Genomic DNA, 19,286 nt, shown 5'->3' with positions numbered 1-19,286 from the left:
AAATCCAAACATTCTGTTGGACATTTTAGTGAGAGGAGTAGTGGTGCTGTACAAACGCGCTAAAAGACGCAAGCGTGGGAAGCGAGCCAGCATGCTGGGAAAGCTCTGACAGCGCAGCTTTCGAACCACACTTTCAAGCATCCATCTAGCGAATCATTACTTCTCACCCACGAAAATAAGGACATTGCAAATTCTGCTGCATTGTGTTTCACGGAAACATGGCTGATTGCAGCCATGCCGGACAGCACATTACATCTACCAGGCTTCCAGCTGTTCAGGGCGGATCGCACCACAGAGTTAACAGGAAAAACAAGAGGTGGTGGAACGTGTTTTACATCAACGAATGTTGGTGTACAGATGTAACAATGCTGAAGAAGATTAGCTGTCCTAATTTAGAGGTGCTCTTCATACACTGCTAACTTGCAGCAGGAGTTTTCCTCTTGTATTCTTGTGAGTGTTTACATTCCTCCACAAGCGTGTGTGAGCGCAGCGCTGCAACAGCTGGCTGATCAGATCACAGACACGGAGTAACAACACCCGGACTCACTTGTTATTATTCTTGGAGATTTTAAAAAGGCAAATCTCACATGTGAACTGCCCAAATACAGACAGCATGGATCATTGCGACACAACATTAAAGGATGTGAAGAAGATGTGTGCCAACTCTTCCGGAAACAGAAGACAAAGAAAGCACAGGGCCCAGCTGGTGTTTCACCCACTTGCCGAGAATCCTGTGCTGACCAGCTGGCCCCCATCTTCACACAGATCTTCAACAGATCACTGGAGCTGTGTTAAGTTCCCTGCTGCTTCAAATGCCACACCATCATCCCTGTCCCAAAGAAACCCAAAATCACAGGACTTAATGACTACAAACCTGTTGCTCTGACATCTGTAGTCATGAAATAATTTGAGAGACTGGTGCTAGCCCACCTTAAGGACATCACTGAACCCTTTCTGGATCCCCTGCAGTTTGCTTATCAAGCTAACAGGTCTGTGGATAATGCAGTCAAAATGGGACTGCATTACATGCTTCAACATCTAGACAGACCAGGGACTTAAGTCAACAACTTAATTTGTTGACTTCAGTTCGGCTTTAACACCATCAACCCTGCTCTCCTGTGGACTAAATGAACCCTACTCTCTGTTCCTGCTTCTATCTGTCAGTGGATCACCAGATTTCTGAAAGACAGGCAACAGCTAGTGAGAACGGGGAAATTCACCTCCAGCACATGTCAGCACTGGAGCCCCCCAGGGATGTGTGCTCTCCCCACAACTCTTCTCCCTCTACACAAACGACTGCACTGCCAAGGACCCCTCTGTTAAGCTCCTGAAGTTCACAGACAACACTACAGTAATCGGCCTCATCCAAGATGATGAGTCTGCATACATACAGGTGAAACTCGAAAAATTAGAATATCGTGCAAAAGTTCATTAATTTCAGTAATTCAACTTAAAAGGTGAAACTAATATATTATATAGACTCATTACAAGCAAAGTAAGATATTTCAAGCCTTTATTTGATATAATTTTGATGATTATGGCTTACAGCTTATGAAAACCCCAAATTCAGAATCTCAGAAAATTAGAATATTGTGAAAAGGTTCAGTATTGTAGGCTCAAAGTGTCACACTCTAATCAGCTAAACACCTGCAAAGGGTTCCTGAGCCTTTAAATGGTCTCTCAGTCTGGTTCAGTTGAATTCACAATCATGGGGAAGACTGCTGACCTGACAGTTGTGCAGAAAACCATCATTGACACCCTCCACAAGGAGGGAAAGCCTCAAAAGGTAATTGCAATAGAAGTTGGATGTTCTCAAAGTGCTGTATCAAAGCACATTAATAGAAAGTTAAGTGGAAGGGAAAAGTGTGGAAGAAAAAGGTGCACAAGCAGCAGGGATGACCGTAGCCTGGAGAGAATTGTCAGGAAAAGGCCATTCAAATGTGTGGGGGAGCTTCACAAGGAGTGGACTGAGGCTGGAGTTACTGCATCAAGAGCCACCACACACAGATGGGTCCTGGACATGGGCTTCAAATGTCAAACGTCTTACCTGGGCTAAAGAAAAAAAGAACTGGTCTGTTGCTCAGTGGTCCAAAGTCCTCTTTTCTGATGAGAGCAAATTTTGCATGTCATTTGGAAACCAAGGTCCCAGAGTCTGGAGGAAGAATGGACAGGCACACAATCCAAGATGCTTGAAATCCAGTGTGAAGTTTCCACAGTCTGTGTTGGTTTGGGGAGCCATGTCATCGGCTGGTGTTGGTCCACTGTGCTTTATTAAGTCCAGAGTCAACTCAGCCGTCTACTGGGACATTTTAGAGCACTTCATGCTTCCTTCAGCAGACAAGCTTTATGGAGATGCTGACTTCATGCCCACACTGCCAAAAGTACCAAAACCTGGTTCAATGACCATGGTATTACTGTGCTTGATTGGCCAGCAAACTCGCCTGACCTGAACCCCATAGAGAATCTATGGGGCATTGCCAAGAGAAAGATGAGAGACATGAGACCAAACAATGCAGAAGAGCTGAAGGCCGCTATTGAAGCATCTTGGTCTTCCATAACACCTCAGCAGTGCCACAGGCTGATAGCATCCATGCCACGCCGCATTGAGGCAGTAATTAATGCAAAGGGGCCCAAACCAAGTACTGAGTACATATGCATGATTATACTTTTCAGAGGGCCGACATTTCTGTATTTAAAATCCTTTTTTTATTGATTTCATGTAATATTCTAATTTTCTGAGATTCTGAATTTGGGGTTTTCATAAGCTGTAAGCCATAATCATCAAAATTATATCAAATAAAGGCTTGAAATATCTTACTTTGCTTGTAATGAGTCTATATAATATATTAGTTTCACCTTTTAAGTTGAATTACTGAAATTAATGAACTTTTGCACGATATTCTAATTTTTCGAGTTTCACCTGTAATGGAGGTTGAACAGCTGGCCATCTGGTGCAGTCAAAACAACCTGGAGCTTAACAGGCTTCAAATAGTGGTGATGATTGTGGTCTTTAGGAGGAACACCACAGCATTAGCCCCGCTCACCATTCTGAACAGCACTTTGGCTGAAGTGGAGTCATTCAGGTTCCTGGGCACTACCATCTCACAGGACCTGAAGTTTGAGACCCAAAAAAATCAATTTTGAAAAAGGCCTAGTAGAGGTTGAACTTCCTTTGCTAGCTGAGGAAGTTCAATCTGATACAGGTGCTGTTGATACAGTTTTACTCAGCACTCATTGAGTCTGTCCTCCTGCACATCTATGATTATCTGGTTTGGTTCAGAAACCAAGTCCGACATCAGAATAGTTCAAAGGATTGTTCAGACTGCTGAGAGGATTATTGGTGCTCCACTACCCACCCTGCTAGAACTGTACACATCCAGAATGATGAAAAGGGCTGGTAAAATCACTCTTGACCCAATTCACCCAGCACACTTCCTTTTTGAACTGTTGCCCTCTGGCCGGTGCTACAGAGTACTGCGCTCCAGAACAGCCAGGCACAGGGACTTTTTATCCCTTAAGCTATCCACCTCATAAACAGTTAAAACTGCCCCCAAATACTTTCCTTTTTGTCAATATAACAATGTGCATTATTCAATCCATCCATTCCTACTTATCTATATTTATTAACATATCCTACCTCTTCTTCAGTACATTACATCACATGCACATAACTGTGTACCTGTATATAAAGTATTTGAACAACATTATTGCTCTATTGTATTTTTCCCTTTTTATTTATCTGTTACATATCAGTATATGTTTATATGTATGTATATATTGTTGCATTGTCTTTGAACTGGAAGCTTCATCCACGTCACCATGACAAATTCCTTGTGTATATAAGCATACATGGCAATAAAGCTCATTCTGATTCTGAAATTAATGATATAAAAATATTACGATTATACTTGTAAGAACTCATTACTTGTTAATGCAGCATCATTGAAGGGGCACATCATTATTAACACATTATTAGCTACTCATATACTTATAATGAACTATTGATTTGTTAATGAAGCATCATGTCATGACTTAGAGGGGCTTATCATTATTAACTCATTATTAACTACACATGTACTACTCTTGTTATTCATTTAATTTAAATCACATATAATTTATCATCATTTGGTGGTTTATCATGAAGTGAAAGAGTGAGATGTGGTCATGACATGCATTTGTACGGTGAGTAAACTGAGTTGCAGGGTCCATTGTGAGTATTAAGGGAAAGGGATGGAGAAGTACACAAAATGGGTTGAAATAAAATGATTGTTAGCAATTACTATATTTTCAAAGTTTGATAAGGACAATCCATGGCAGTAATGGCAGAATAATACTGTGTCATCTAATGGTGTTAGTGGCAAAACTGCAGACTGCAAAAGTCTGTATAAAATTATGACAATATTAAACAATTAATGTTTAATTCATGTTAATGTTTAAAGGTTGAAGAACTTCATATTAATTCCAATAAAGCCTGTTTGATTTAACATGCAATGTAACAAATATTTGATGTAACATTTTGGGAGTTTACTACAAAATGTTAATTAATGCATTACATTTACATTTACATTTATGCATTTGGCAGATGCTTTTATCCAAAGCAACTTACAGAGCCCTTATTACAGGGACAATCCCCCTGGAGCAACCTGGAGTTAAGTGCCTTGCTCAAGGACACAATGGTGGTGGCTGTGGGGCTCGAACCAGCATCCTTCTGATTACCAGATTACCAGTTATGTGCTTAGACCACTACACCACCACCACTCCAGTTAAATATCAAACATGTATTAACATGCAATTAAGGTGTCCATTATTCATGCATGAATCCATATGACTTCAGTCGTAGTTAAGGTGAGCTCTTCATTAATTTTTGATTAGTCCATGCCCTTACTCATAAATAATTAATGCTTAAGTAAGTATTAATTCAGGTATTCTTGATTATTAGGGCTACCCCCAATAGTCGACCAAGCGTTAATCGATGAGAAGAGTCTTAGTCGACCAAGTTTTGATCGGTCGGTGAAAAAAAAGAACTCCACTGGACATCTACGAACACTGGTATTACCGCTAGTTGGAAGCTAGGTGGTACTATGGGGTAATTTACTTTAAGCAGGGTTAGGGTTAATCCTACACAATAAAGCAAGACACCTTGATTTCAAACTTTGAAATCTATTTTATGTAATATATATATATATATATATATATATATATATATATATATATATATATATTACACATCGGCAACCCTCGGGCTGAGGGATCGGTGAATATTCTTGCTTAAGTGATTTTGCATTGAAATTTGTATTAATTTATTTAAATCAAATAGATTTAAAAAAAAACATAAAAAAAAAAAAATTATATATATAAGTAACCACCTTTCCATTTACTGTTAAGCAATTATCTGTCTAAACATGCTGGCGGAAAATTACGTACACAAGTGAAGACATAACAAAAATTATAAATGTAAAAATAATAATTCTAATGATGATAATAATCACTGAAATCACTGTTTTAATCACAGATGTATAGGCTGCAGAGTTGTGGTCACAGTGAACTGCTCTGTGGAAATAAAGTGAACTGAATTCAAAGCAACTCCTGAGCTGAGATGTCTGAGGTCATTTGCAGCACTCATAGACGATACTGTTCTTGCAAAAAAAAAAAAAAAAATCAGAAGAGTGAGAAACTTTTAGATGCGCGTGTTTCACGAGACTGCACGCCTCAGTACAAATAGCGTGTCATACATGCACACAGATGGCTTTTCTGACAATGGTCGATCCCCGAGATCATCGTCTGTCGGCACAACCCAAATGTGCATTTCTCTCTATAAATGAACAAAATGTTTAGACAGTCTCCTTTCTTTTTTTCCCCAATGCATTCAGAATCATTACCGCTTTTCCCGGTGTGGCTGTGGCTTGCTTTGTGTACTGTATACGCTTGTAAATTTTATATTTTAAAGGCTCATTATTACGGTTTAGTTTTTCTCTGTAATGTAGATCAGTGTTAACAATGTTACTTATAACATTCGTTCTCAGCCCTGGAACTCAAACCATTTTCTTATGCCCCCCAAAATATATATATTTAAGTAATTTAATTAATATCACAAATGTGGGACAATGGCTTAAAATAACGACTACTTGTCGATTAGGAAAATCTTCGGTCGGGGGCAGCCCTAATGATTATTCATGTACCCTTATTGTAAAGTGTTACAACACAAGCCAATACCCACCCCTAAGTGCCTATGATATTCTGGTCAATAGGACGTCTCGGGTATATGGGTTTCTTTTTGCCAATTTTCTCATCTGTCAGGTGAAAATCTTTAGTCTGATCACTTTAGAAAAGTAATGGCCTTTCCTCAGCAAAAAATAAAAAATTATATATATATATATATATATATATATATATGGGTAGTCCTGCTCCAAACCCACACCAATGGTGGAGCCAGAAATCGGCATGCATTTAGAAACCGCCATAGTGTTTACACTCTTTGTGAAGTCAACCTACAAATGGCTTACTTATAGATGTATTGACACATTAAATGGGAAGGATAACGTATTATAGCATAAAACATTACTCAATTCACCTTTCACGTGCAAAAGCTGACTCTTAGCTGAAGGAATAACTCATTGTTGAAAAGTGAGTTCTGTCATTGTGATATCTTCCAAGCCTGCAGAAATGTAGATTACACATGATGTATTGTGTTTTGTTTCACATGTGCTCTGGTCTGGTAAATATCACCGCTTATTGACATTTTTATGAGAAGAATATTTCTTGGCTGTCTTTGACTTGCTCAGACTCGTATTTCCATTGGTAACTAAGGGTTAATGAGATGATTGCTTATAGGTTTTCAGTATAGGGTAAAGGTTAGTGTCAGGGTAGCTTCAGGGCTCAAATTAAATCACTTAATTGGTAATGCTCACCAGGAAAATCATTTCAGACTGTACCTTAGCTTCTGACCTCAGGCTTTGTTTCCTGTCCACAAACCAGATCTTCTCGAAGCTCAGAGTTTCTCAAAGCTTTTATCAAAACCTCATGAGTTAGTTGCCGTCAATCATTTGCAGTGATTTTTAACCATATTTACACAAGCCTAGAAGTTTTGTCCTACCTTATCTATCTATCTACCATAATATAATTCTTGACATATTTGCTTATGTTTGACACTGTGGTGTTCATTTCTTTGATTTGCATTGCAGATAAGTTCCTATGAAAGGGAAACTTGTTTCGGAGACTTGGAAGTCGGAAAAGAGAGACTTTATGCATTGTACTCCTTGAGTTTCTTTGGGGAGAATGTGGTGTCTTCATTCCCTGACTTCTTTGCCAAATGTTTCCAAAACAATAGGCAATTTATCCTCCAACTCATCTTGCCAGCTTTAAGATTTGGGAGCTGGATAGTTTCGAGTGAATGCAAAATACACCAGAAAAAAGCAGTTGCATCCCTACCTGACTCTTACAAATTATGGCAATCATTTGTTGGTTTAAAGTAGTTCACGCAAAATGTTAAATTCTTCCATAATTTATGCAACCTTATGTTATTCCAAACCCATATGTCTTTCTTATGTTGAAAACAAAGGAGATGGGTCATTCCATGTCAATTCAGTCTGAGGTCCCCAGCTCAAAATGTAGATTTTGCTAAAAGAAATTCAGTGGTGAAAAATAACATAAATGGTGATTAAAGCCAAAATATCATATACAATGGGTCAATATTTACAGAGTAATCCATTATTTGTAGAGGGCGTCAAAACGGCACTTTTCACTTGGGGATTTTGGGGCACTCTTTTGACCAATTGTGTCCTGTGTCATTTTATTTTTAGTCAAAGAAGGAAAGGTCCATTACTAAAATCTGTTGACTTCAGTACCCATTGTGGCATTTTATGCCAATAGTGTGAGTCCAATTATGGGAAATATTTGTGTTGTTATTCCAGTTGGAATGTCTACAACTCTAGATTCAGAACAAACTTTCTTTTTGTATATTCATTTAAGGTCATATATGGTTAAATCCAAGAGATATGGGGCTCTCAATGTGGCTCAATCCTTAAATTGTTACATTTTATAAGATTTTAATGGTCAAAACTAAATTAGGGTCAGATGAAATTAAGCAATTTTTGTTGTCTAACAAAACAACGGCCTGCGGTTAAAATAATGTTGATACTAGAAATGTACCTTTATTTATTCACATAACAACAATACTGTTAAAATCTAATTTTTTTTTATCTAAAAATACACTATTATTAAGAATAAGCAGCTAGAAGGGTTATGAAGCTGGGGAATTTAGTTGATTAAACTTGGAATAACCCAGGTGTTTAAATGAATATCACAGTTTTTCTTTTATTTTCCCCCCTTCTTTTCACGAATTTGGAATGCCCAATTCCCAATGCACTCTAATCTGGGTGGTGAAGGATGAATCTCAGTTGCCTCCATGTCTGAGACTGTCAATCTGCGCATCTTATCAATAAATAAGTGGTTTAAAGTTGTGGTGGCGTAGTGGGCTAAAGCACATAACTTGTAATCAGAAGGTCGCTGGTTCAAACCCCACAGCCACCACCATTGTGTCCTTGAGCAAGGCACTTAACTCCAGGTTTCTCCAGGGGAATTGTCCCTGTAATAAGTGCACTGTAATTCGCTGTGGATAAAAGCGTCTGCCAAATGCATAAATGTAAATGTAAATGTTATCACGTGGCTTGTTGAGCGTATTACCGCGGAGACATAGCACGTGTGAAGGCTTCACGCTATTCTCCGCGGCATCCATGCACAACTCACCACACGCCCCACCAAGAGCAAACCACATTATAGTGACCTTGAGGAGGTTACTCTACCCTCCCTAGCAACCTGGCCAATTTGGTTGTTTAGGAGACCTGGCTGGAGTCACTCAGCATGCCCTGGATTCAAACTTGCGACTCCAGGGGTGGTAGTCAGCGTCAGTATTTTGCTGAGCTACCAAGGCCCCCACAGTTTTTCTTTTTAATACAATGGAGGCGGCTCTCTGTAAAGACTAAGTAAGGACCCAAAAGAATTGTTATAAAGATATTGGTGAAAAACACGGAATTTAAGTAATTGTTTGGGGGGAACATGTTCATACGAGAATTTAAACAACACAATATGCAAGCCAATGTGAACGAGCTTATCTCACAGCGTTCATGAATGCTCAATGGATGTCAAGATTTTCACTTTAAAATTAAATACATTTTAGGCCATTTGTCAACAATACCTGTCATATGCTTTTGCAAGACTTGACACTGACACACAAACCGCATGGACTACTTTTATAATTTGATACTTTTGGGTACATTTTTAAGCTTTGAAGTGAGGCAGTAGATTTCCTTTTGTGTTTTGTATAAGACAGAATGTTATATCACTTATACAAAACACAAAATTAAATCTACTGGAGTGGTGGTGGCGTAGTGGCCTAAAGCACATAACTGTTAATCAGAAGGTCGCTGGTTCAATCCCCACAGCCACCACCATTGTGTCCTTGAGTAACGCACTTAACTCCAGGTTGCTCTGGGGGGATTGTCCCTGTAATAAGTGCACTGTAAGTCACTTTGGATAAAAGCGTCTACCAAATGCATAAAATGTACATGTAAATATTTGTTATACTAGGTTAGATCGACATGAGGGTGATTAACCCTCATGACTAATTTTTGAGGGGGTGAAATATCCCTTTAAGTTTCACAACTAGCCTCTTATATCAGTATGCCTACAATGTATTATCTAACAGAGTTTCTTTTAAGTCTATCAAATATGGTTTGGATGGTTTTCAGCCTTTATTGGAACTGAAATATGGCTGTTCTTTTTTGTGAGACGAGAATAAAGCAGTGTTCCGGCCTGTCACTCTCTGGAAAATAATAATACTTAATCCATCCAGTTCTTCAAATATAACAGCTATTTTCTTTCTGCTCCAAATTCAACAGATGTCTTGCAGCCTGGATATACTGGTAATTGTTGAACTTTGTGGGTGGATTAGCTCACAGTCCATCATATAAAGGGCACTTTGGGGATTCCTACTGTCCATGCCTGAGCTCAGAGGTGTTGATGGTGGCCACAGCCCCCAACAGGCCCCTGGCACTGGTCGGGCTCTGAAAGACAGTCTTTTTGGTTGATATCTCCATCCTTCAACACCACCCCATCAATCCAAGTTGGGCCTGGCCATCCCTGCAGAGACAGTGGCCCTCTTTGTCCTGCAGCTGATGGACTGAGGCCCCTGGCCCCACTCTTACACCATTGAGAGTGACAGCCACCTGAAAGAACTGGCTCCTAGTAGACTGAGACCTCAAAGGCTTCATCTTACTCGAACCTGTAACCTTCACGCCATTCTGTGGTGAGGAAAGAAAAGAAATACTACTTCTAAAGCCTTGTTTACACCTGGTCATTTTATGTGTCTCTTTTGACCACTTGTGTTCAGATTTCGAGGGGAGAGTTATCTGAGTTTCAGATGGGCTTGCTTCTCATCTGTCACTGCATGTTGTTGTCTGACACAATAAAGAGGTTCTTGTGTGTGTATATAAATATATGCACTCTTCAACACAGCCCATAAGAGGACAGGGAGGGATTTTTTATTTTTTTCTGAAATAGTTTTCCATTCCCACAAAATAATTGACATTCTCTTTCAAGAAAGTTTTGTGTTCCTTCACAGTACATTTTGAGTTTCATTGCAGATATTTTAGGTTTCCTCACCTTAATCCATGCCTTATGAAAATTAACCATGGTTTTACATTAGTAACTTTAGTTTAGCTATGGTATTTGTAGTAAAACTATAGTAACCACATATTTTACCATGGTTTTACATTAGTAACTATAATTAAACTACTTGTGTGGTATTTGTTGTAGAGCTATAAACAAAAAACACGTTTTGCTAGTTACTATATTTTAACTATATTTGTAATATTTTTATGATATTAGTTGAAAAAAACATAGTGATAATACAGGAAGCCAAAAATATGTTAATACAAATCATTATCATTAAGATTAGATTACAATAGTAACACCATGGTTAATTTGTGGTACATGTACCATGGCTCTAAAAAAATGTGGTCACTGCATGTTTCCTATATTAAAACTATGGTTAATTTTTATAAGGGCATGTTTCTAAAAACCATGGTCCTTGTAACACAAATTAACTATAGTAAAAATAGTACCCATGTTTCTTTTTAGCAGAATAATTGATCACATAGTTTTGGTTTTCCTTATTATTACTATGGTTTTACTATGAATTTCATGGTTAAAATGGGGTTACTTTAGTGAAACTATGGCTAATATGATGGCTAACACAAAAGGATTGCTAGGGAACACAAAATGAAAGACAACTGTGAGAGAAAAGTCAACTATCGTGACGGAATGCATAACTGTTGTGAGGGAATGCAGAACTATTGTGTGGGATGCAAAATGTGTTGCAAGGGAAGTCAAAATGTGTTTTGAGAGAACGCAAAACTATTGTGAGGGAATGCAAAACTATTGTGAGGGAATGCAAGACTATTGTGAGAGAAAGCAAAACGTGCCGCAATGGAACACGAAACTACTTTGAGCGAAAGTAAACACTTTTTGTGTATGTAAAGGAGCTCCATACTTTCACATGATCACAGAACTTGAATCAGGAAGGGCTACTGTATGAAAATTCTACTGAAAAACTACACTGGCTGCCAAAATTTTGGAATAATGTACAGATTTTGCTCTTATGGAAAGAAATTGGTACTTTTATTCACCAAAGTGGCATTCAACTGATCACAATGTATAGTCAGGACAATAATAACATGAAAAATAACTATTACAATTTTATTTATTTTTTTCAGACTTCTTAAACTACTTCAAAGAGTTCTCATAAAAAAAATCCTCCACATGCAGCAATTACAGCTTTGCAGATCTTTGGCATTCTAGCTGTCAGTTTGTCCAGATACTCATGTGACATTTCACCCCACACTTCCTGTAGCACTTGCCATAGATGTGACTTTCTTGTCGGGCATTTCTCACGCACCTTACAGTCTAGCTGATCCCACAAAAGGTCAATGGGGTTAAGATCCATAACACTCTTTTCCAATTATCTGTTGCCCAATGTCTGTGTTTCTTTGTCCACTCGAAACTTTTCTTTTTGTTTTTCTGTTTCAAAAGTGTCTTTTTCTTTGCAATTCTTCCCATAAGGCCTCCTGATTCTTCTCTTTACTGTTGTACATGAAACTGGTGTTGAGCATGTAGAATTCAATGAAGCTGTCAGCTGAGGAAATGCAAGGTGTCTATTTCTCAAACTAGAGACTCTGATGTACTTATCCTCTTGTTTATTTGTACATCTGGTCTTCCACATCTCTTTCTGTCCTTGTTAGAACCAGTTGTCCTTTGTCTTTGAAGATTGTAGTGTACACCTTTGTATGAAATCTTTTTGGCAGTTTCGAGTATTGTATAGCCTTCATTCCTCAAAACAATGATTGACTGATGAATTTCTTGAGACCTAATATTGACCTTAAGACATGCCAGTCTATTGAATACTGTTGCAACATGAAAACAAATACAAAGTCAATGTTAAGCTTAATTTAATAAACCAAATAGCTTTCAACTGTGTTTGATATAATGGCAAGTGATTTTCTAGTACCAATTTAGTAATTTAGCATGATTACTCAAGGATAAGGTGTTGGAGTGATGGCTGATAGAAATTGGGTCTTTCTAGATTTGATAAAAAATTACTTTTTTCAAATAGTGATGTGATGTTTTTTACATCATTAATGTCCTGACTATACTTTGTGATCAGTTGTATGCCACTTTGGTGAATTCAAATACCAATTTCCTTCCGAAACAGCAAAATCTTTACATTATTTTAAACTTTTGGCCACCAGAGCATATGCTGGAGATTTATGTTAAACTCAAAGGATGTGCTGGCCTATCACTTTTCTTTTTTTAATTATTATCTACAACAGGGATCCATAACTTTGATCCACACTTTACAAAATAAAAGGGCTTAGGATTTTGTGGTCTGCAGTATTGCAAAGCAAATACTCTGTTGAAGTGGAAATCACACACATACTGTATTGAACTCCCTTGTTACATTTCGCTGATGGACAATGCAATAAAAGATCCGATCACTGTATCTTCCTGGGGCCAGATGTTCTTATGGGCTTTTGAGTCTGCTTCTGGGGTTTAGGATGCGGTTTATGTCTGAGAGGTCCTCATGCAGGGTTTGGATCCTCAACTCTTGGTGTGTGATGTTGTATTGAACTCTTCATAGTTCTGTTGTTACTTCTCTTAACACTTCCCTCACTCCCAGACAGATTTATTGGGTGCTTTTGACAAAAATACATATGCAAGCAACCCTTTTTTCCTCCTCCCAATCATCTACTTGTCAGTTCTTCTAGAAAATGTAAGAAATCTAAGTTGCCAGGAATTCTTCCAAAGATTACACAGACAACCATGAAGATAAAGCTAGTTATTGAGAAAAATCCTAGACTAAGACTTTAAAACTTGATGCTACACAAAACTAGAAGCATTTTAGATATTTTCATAACATAAAAATTGCAATTATTTCTTGTCACTAAGTGTCCTAAGAAATGTCTATTGTTATCTACATTACAGTATTGTGTGGCCATTTAATTTTTATCCTGTGTGAAATCAAACCTAGAATTGCAAGTAGACCCTGATGAACTGAATCTCAATGCAAATCAAATTACATTTAGATTGAAATAATGATGAATTTTTTTCATCAATTACAAATCTGAACCTAATGCAAACCAAAGTTGTTCAAGAAAAACTGACCTGAACCTGTCCCAAAAAACGATAGTTTGTCAGGTGTCGTTGGGCTCTGGTGGGGTAACAGAACTATTCCAGAAACTGTCCCTTTCTCAACCTACTTAAACAATGTTTGTTGATTTTTGATTGCAACATTGATTACAATGCTGTTGTGTTCTAAATGTTCGATTAGAAACAGTCCAGACTACTGAGCTTTCTTTATACTCTACTTTACACTCAGTCCTAACAGCCGTGCCGTCCAAAACCAGAACCTGTACTATACACATACTATCTACTAAACACAAACAAAAGGAGCAGCATTAGCCTGAAAAGTCTATTTGGAGGATAAAAAGCCAGTGGGACCCAAAAGAAATACATGTCTGTTGTTATACAATGCTTAGCACTAATAGGGTAAAACCGGGCTAGAAGCCTCATGGAGTAGAGGGCCCTTTTGAATTTAAATCCCCCAAAACACCAAATAGCAACTAATACCACCACCATTATTTGTAATAATTAATTTAATTAAAATTAGCGGCTGCTTAAATTAGTCTGTGCTTACCAAAAGTCAAATAACTGCCCCCAGTGGCCAAAACTGGAAGTGTTTTTGAGTGAATTGGCACAGGACCAGAACCAGTTTCTCTGAGGTTGCTAAGCGCAACAGATAATGAGGTGTTTCACAGGAATGAGGTAAACAAATTTGAATTGTTGCAAAAATGTCTGATTGGAGATGACGCGTCAGTAATTCTGCTAAATGGGTTAGTTTTCAGGGTGTCGGAACCTTTGGTAGCTATATGTCAATTTCCTGTGTTGCCACCATAGAACTTACCCAAACACCTATTTGTCACCATGCATTGCATAATTTCCTCATCTTTGAAATATATATGTTTATGCATTGCTAAAATGCTGAATAGTTTTGTATAATGAGAACCCTTAAATTAAATCAGCCTTATCCCCATTGTATCCTATTTTAAACTTTACTCAGATCCCCTTTTTGTATGGGGATTTGTCTATATGCTGCACTGCTCTACAAAGCCAAAACGCAGTAACTGCATAAAAACAAAGCATTTAAAGGAAAAAGGACTTTTTTCCAGCCAAAAATGGACAAAAAAAATCATTGTTTGAATCTGAACATAGTTGAGCCAAATTTGTCTATCACTGGACAGATCACATTCTAAAATCCTGATTTTGGTAATAACATAATTTTGACAAAGTGTGGTTACTGTGTTTTGCCTTTTTGCTGGGCTGTGTTTTACAAAATAGTTTTGGCTGTTTTGGTATGACTGCATTTAAAGTAACAAGAAAGGGGGGTTTATTGTTCCAGTTTGTATACTGTGATTATTTATGATTAATTTAGCATGTGTGTTGGTTCGGCCTTCGGGTTTGGAAAGTGTGGTGTCATTTGTGTCTGGATTTCAGATTGGTCTACTGGCATCTAGGAGATATGTTGTGTTTGCCGCAGAAAGATCCAACATTTGGTTTACGGGTGGGAGGGGGTTCTGCTTTTGTCAGGGAGATTAATATGTAGCTGGCTGGAGCCGAGTCATGGTGCTTGTTTGTGTTGGAGGAGCTGTTTGGAAGCTGTCAAATCATCATCTTCTGTATTATTTCAAGAAATGTTGCTTGAAGCAAAAAGTGCTTTTTCACAGATGAAGCTGTAGATAAAACCTGCTGTCTTAAAGATGTCTACAATAGCATGAAATTACAAATGTGTAAATCACAATGTGATTGAGTACTTTCTATCAGATTGTTTGATTGAAGTAAATGTGTGTATGGAGATTGTGGTGAAGGTGGGATGATGTGGAAATTTGTGCCAAATTATGATAAGTAAAAACTACAGGTTATGTTATTTAATTATTTATTGCTGGCTAATGTAAAAGAAAATGGTCTTAAAGATTAGTTCACTCAAAAAAAATAATAATTTTGTCCTCATTTATTCTCTCTCTTATGGATTAAGAAAATAGTAGTTAAAAGTAAATTATGCTGCTTTGGTCTTTCATACAGTAAGGAGTACATTTTCCAGTGTTCAAAAATGTTTTTCGAAGCCTTACTCTATAAATGGATGATAACTGGTCAAGTTACACATTTTAATATTTTATGCAATATTAAGAGCTACTTTCATATTAACAGCCTTAGAAATGGACCAATACATTTATAGTCAAGTCATTAGTGATTGTCTCTGATCTTTATACAAAATCTCTGTGTTTAAAATTAAATATGTAACACTGAATTATAAGGGACTTGACTTAAACACAAACCTGTGAGTAACTATAGAGCACTGAAAGGAAAATTTGAGGTTGACTAAACACAATTTAATCTTGCATATAAAATGCTGCCCTCGTTTTGAGGCAGATCCATCGTAATCTGCACCATTGCTTTTCTTACTGATGGTTGTTTTCTTTTCCAAACTCACTAAAATAAAGCTCAGTCTGGTAAAGAGATATAAATGATATGGTTTGTAATATGTCCAGGTTAAGTTGTGTGTACAGAACCAACGTGCACAACTTTTTGGGTTTGCCTTGTGTGGGTTTATGTTCTAGAATGTAAGGGGAAAATGTTTTGATCATCCCAGAATAAAACACCTGGAGCACAATTCGTATTCAAATTCTAACGCATTATGATACAAAAGAAATCCTGTAATAGGACTGTTTCACACTGTACAATAAACAAGATGCAAGCCATTGTTATTATTGATTATGAAAATGAAAACTAATTGAAAAAATTTACAATTGCCAGAGACAAGTGCCATGACTTTCATATGCTCGCAATGAACGCAATCAGTCTCTGTTAGAGAACAGCGCTTAAGATCTTTAGCCAGAGGGATGTATCAGTTGCAGGTGGAAAACACTTGTGAAACATTTCTTTAAAAGAGATGTACTTCTCAGCAAGGATTTGTTCCCGCTGACCAGTTGCAAGATGCTCCGTGAAGCGTTTTAGATTTAGGGTTTCAGTAGCACAAGTGTTGTCTACGCTGCCCTGAAAAAGGAACATTTTGATGATGTAAAGGTCGCTTCCACATATATCCTCATGATCATGTCAGCATAGGCGGAGTGCTAAGCTTCACCAGCCAATCAAATTGTCGTGATGGTATAGGGTTATAACTTATATAGTAGGCATCTTTCAGATCGAGAGAAATAAACCAGTCCCCCTGGCGCACATGCGCGAGGAGTTTCCTGATTGGAAGCATTTTGAACAGTCTTTTTGCGAGCACCTTGTTCAAAACCCTGAGATCTAATATTGGTCTGAGGCCGCCGTCTTTCTTGGGGACAAGAAAATAAGGGCTGTAAAACCCCGACTCGCTCAGAGAAGGTGGCACTCTCTCTATGGCCCTTTTGCACAGAAGGTTTGCTATTTCTGAACGAAGCATGCACGCTGCTTCCGTGTTCACAGTAGTTTCGAGCCAGCTCTGAAGCGGGAGGGCGGCGATCGAACTGTAGCAAATAGCCCTGTTTTATTGTGCTTAACACCCATTTGGATATCCCTGGGATAGCTTTCCACGCTTTGAAGCGTAACGCTGGAGGGTGAATGGCCAAGTCGCCCTGATTGCCGCACACAGCGAGCTGAACAGAATGTGTGAGCGCGCTTACTGTGCTTATGCATGACTGCTCGCAGACAGCAGGGACAGGCTGTTCTGTGAGTGACTTCCCGATTGAGGTGAATGGGGAAAGAGTCACATCTGTGAAGTGATGCGCGAGCATAGTCACGGGCATGGGACTTACATACAGAGAGGTGTTTGCTGGCCGTGTGACAGAGCGGGCAGAGAAGGGCCACGCGCATGGATTCGTGGGCGCGTTTATTGACTCTAACACTCGAGCTGGCTGTGCCTGCTTTATGTGAGTGGGCTCTGATAGGGACACGGGAAGTGTAATGCTTGTGTGTAGGGGTGAACACTGGATTGTGGGCACGTTTTCTACACATAAGGCATGTTTGCTTTTCACAAGATTTCTTTGGGTCGCCGTGAAAACGGCATTTGAGTGCAGGCAAGCGGGCAGTATCACCGGCTTGTTGGCTGCTGAATCCACCACTGCAGTAGCCTGAGAGAAGGGGACTGACAGGGGGCGAAGCTTTGACGGTGGTCCGGCCGCGGTGGGACTGAGCCGTCGTTTCCTCAACAAAGCTAGGAGGACTTCGGTTGCTCAGGTTTCAGCGCAATCTTAGGCCGAGGCCCGCTGGGGCGGCGGTCTGCGGCGGCTGTCTGAGCGTTCTAGGGCGGCCGCCCTGTCGACGCTGAGAAGTCTGGCTTTGCTGAGCTGGGCGCTGTGAAGAGGCTCGTGCAGGAGGCTGGTCACGTGGGCGGCCTGCAGAGGAGCTAGCGCGACGAGGCAGGAAGAGATTCATGGCTTGGGTGGCTTTCTGGACTTCCGAAGCGGTCAACAATGCCACTCACCGCGGAACCGAAGAGACCGGACGGAGAGAGCGGCGCGTTGAGGAACGTGGAGCGTTCAGCTTCTCCCATGTCGGCTAGCGTTAGCCATAGGTGTCTCTCGGTCACAGTCAGTGCGGCCATGCACTTCCCTAGGGCTTAAGCTGCAGCTTTGGTGGCGCGAAGGGCGAGATCCGTCGTGCTCCTTAGATCTGAAACAGCCTCTGGGTGCCTGCCTTTCTCATCTTCTCATCATCCACTCTCGAAGAAGGTTCGCTTGGAGGATCTGTAAAACGGCCATGGAATGCAGAGCAGATGCGGCTTGGCCGGCGGGGGCATAGGCGCGGGCAACACAGGCGGAAGTAGTTCTGCAGGCCTTAGACGGGAGCACTGGCTTAGACCGCCATCTTGCGGAGGGCGGGCAAAGGTGTGCTGCTACCGAATCCTCGACCGGGGGGATGGAAGAGTAGCCCCTCTCGGTGGCGCCGTCCACCGAAGCAAGAGAGGTGGAGACATGGGATCGGTTCCTGGCCGAGAGAGGCGCGTTCCACGATTTAGAGAGCTTCTTCGAGCGCTGTCCAAGCTTGCTAGATGCCCCTCGAACGGCGACGCGGCTTCTGCAGTTCAGAGATGTGAAGAGCTTCGCTGAATAGATGAAAATCAGGGTTCCAGCCTACGAACTTACGCTTATATGCACTCTAGCCATGCCCATTCTGGCGGGCTTTGATACAGTGACGGCGCGGGCGCCTGTCATTGGACGCAAGTTCACTCAAGTTCGTCTATAGGCTGCAGCAGTTGCCGCAGAGCAACCAATGAGCTCGCTAGCTAGCCCGCTCAAGGTATGCAGTTGCTGCACTGCATTGACAATGGATACAAAATTAAGGATAATTTTTTGGCTTCAATATCTCAGAAAAGATGAATCTTTCCCGTAGCGTAAGCTAGCTTACGCAATACAAGAGAACATCTCGTAAGAGAACAACGAGACATCGATGGAGGTGTGTAGAAAGCATTAGAAGGGGTTTTTGTGTGGATAGAACAGCACATATGGCTGCTTGGAGCGAAATGGCCTAGAACTGTAACAGTTTTAAGCTTTCATAGTGTGCATAAACAAATTAAGCAAAATTCTGTGTAAAATTATATTTTCATCTGCTCATAAACAGCTTAAAATAATAATAATTAAAAAAATCAAATCAAAATAATCATTCAACTAAGCCTACTGTGTATATTTTAGGTTGTT

General features: G+C 39.7%; 1 long non-coding RNA gene across 1 annotated transcript in view; it reads left to right on the top strand.

The window, feature by feature from the left end:
* Nucleotides 1–19,286, top strand: part of LOC127640183 (uncharacterized) — a 153,768-nt gene that overhangs the window by 94,973 nt on the left and 39,509 nt on the right. The window lies entirely within an intron of this gene.

Source organism: Xyrauchen texanus, chromosome 49, assembly GCF_025860055.1.
Source record: "Xyrauchen texanus isolate HMW12.3.18 chromosome 49, RBS_HiC_50CHRs, whole genome shotgun sequence".
NCBI lineage: Eukaryota > Metazoa > Chordata > Actinopteri > Cypriniformes > Catostomidae > Xyrauchen > Xyrauchen texanus.
The sequence above is the reverse complement of the archived record's forward strand: the minus strand, read 5'-3'. Positions and strand labels throughout refer to the sequence as shown.